Here is a 1,960-nt window from a genome sequence, read left to right as displayed (position 1 = left end):
TCACACCCTGGACACAAGCTGTTCACCTCCTCCCCTCTGGTAGGAGCTACAGAGCTCTGAACGCCAGAACCACCAGACACAGGAACAGCTTCTCTCTGCTGTCACTCTGATGAACAATAAATAAGTCAAACTGCACTATTACCACCACTTGCACTATCATCTCAATTCCATTGCTATTGTTCTTTATAGGTTTATGTTCATATATATATATATATATATATACTTTTTTGGATATATGTTTATACTTATATTGTACATATTGTTAAATGTTTATACCTACATCTGTTGTTTTTTTGCTGCCCTTTTTTATATTTATATATTTTTTGTTTGTTGTAAATTTGTGTACATCGAGAGTGAAGTGAAGGAGGAAGCATTTAGGAGAGGAGACAAGGACAGGTTTAAAGAGTCTAAGCACAGGTTCAGCCATGAGGAGAGATGCTAAACAACTGTACTCTAATGACTGCTTCTGTCTGAAAGCTTCTCACACTGAAGTATCCTCAAGCAGCACAAAGCTTCTTGTGATTCTATGTAATGGTGGTGTGTTGGAAGTGTTTGGATGTGAGCTGCTGTCTTCTTAACTTTGGACATTTCTCTGTTTTTAGCCCCTCCCCTCAAGATGCTCTGCCTTCTGAGGGGAGGGGCTAAATAAGAATTAAAAATTTTATTTAAAATTTAAAAAATATCACAATTTTTTATTTTTTTATTTTTTATTATCTAACAAACAGTCCTGTTTTTAAATGCAGGTTCAACTGTCTGAATATACATGTAACAACATCACAATAAGTTTTGATGAAAATTGCAAATACATTTAAAAACAAATATTTGTGTATTTTTTTTACATTTACTTAAAACAACAAATATGTGTCTATTTCTCCAGAACTCCAGGCTGAAGGAAATCACACATCAACAGGTAAATAGAGAAATAAAGAACCAATGAAGCAGAATCAGCACTCAAGGTTTAGTTTACATTATTAATTACATTTATTTCTTTACTGACGTCTCTCTTGTTTCTGTTCAGAATCTGTCAGGTTGGTGGGAGGAGCCAGTCGCTGTGCAGGAACACTGGAGATGAAACATGAAGGAGACTGGAGACCAGTAGATGACTCTGACTGGAGCCTGAAGACAGCAGATGTTGCCTGCAGAGATCTGGACTGTGGCTCTGCTGTTTCTGTCAGACAGAGAAAGAAGACCTCAGAGAGATCTGTGTGGAGGATCAACTCTTACTGTGTTCTGTAAACACCTGCTCACCTGGCAAAGCTGTTGGACTCACCTGCTCAGGTAGAAGAGGAGCTGCAGCTTTGATCTGGTTCATTTCTGTTCTACTGAAACTCACTTTGTTCTTTACTGACGACTCTCTTGTTTCTGTTCAGAACATGTCAGGTTGGTGGGAGGAGACAGTCGCTGTGCAGGAACACTGGAGGTGAAACTGGGAGACTGGAGACCAGTAGATGACTATAACTGGAGCCTGAAGAGAGCAGATGTTGCCTGTAGAGATCTGGACTGTGGCTCTGCTGTTTCTATCAGAAGGAGAAAGGAGTCCTCAAAGAGATCTGTGTGGTGGATCAACTCTTACTGTGTTCTGTCTGGATCTGCTCCGAGAGAGTGTTTAAAATCATTTTCCTCTTCCTTCATTGTGGATCTCACCTGCTCAGGTAAGCCCATCAGTGACATCATCTCTGACAGCAATGTTTCCAGGATGTTCCTTCCTCTGTCACAGTGACAGTCAGTGGGTTTCCATTGGACTGAACTGTAAAGTTAACCAGGACAACGACATCCTGAAGTGTAGAGAGGTGGGCTGGTTTCTGGAAGCTTCAAACCTCCAGAGACTGCTGAGCTCCACCTGAGAGGACACACCTGTCTGTCTGTCTGTCTGCCTGTCAGACCTGTGACATCACATTGTTATTCAGGGTCCATCTTGTTCAATGGAGGGTAAACGTGAACTTGTATCATCATCTCTGTG

General features: G+C 40.9%; 1 long non-coding RNA gene across 1 annotated transcript in view; it reads right to left on the bottom strand.

Annotated features, from left to right (window-relative positions):
- Window positions 1-721: 721 nt before the first annotated feature.
- LOC142970833 (uncharacterized) overlaps window positions 722-1,960 on the bottom strand; it is a 4,322-nt gene continuing 3,083 nt past the window's right edge. Inside the window, exons 1-3 of the long non-coding RNA XR_012959306.1 lie at window positions 1,645-1,960; window positions 1,271-1,517; window positions 722-1,168 (exon numbers count right to left, since the gene is read on the bottom strand). The exon at window positions 1,645-1,960 is cut by the window's right edge and continues 3,083 nt beyond it. This is a non-coding gene — a long non-coding RNA (uncharacterized LOC142970833). The remainder of the gene's footprint in view (window positions 1,169-1,270; window positions 1,518-1,644) is intronic.

This window comes from Anarhichas minor, unplaced genomic scaffold, assembly GCF_050575085.1.
Source record: "Anarhichas minor isolate MPS153535 unplaced genomic scaffold, ASM5057508v1 ptg000044l, whole genome shotgun sequence".
Classification (NCBI taxonomy): Eukaryota; Metazoa; Chordata; class Actinopteri; order Perciformes; family Anarhichadidae; genus Anarhichas; species Anarhichas minor.
This window is presented reverse-complemented; position numbering and strand designations above follow the sequence as displayed.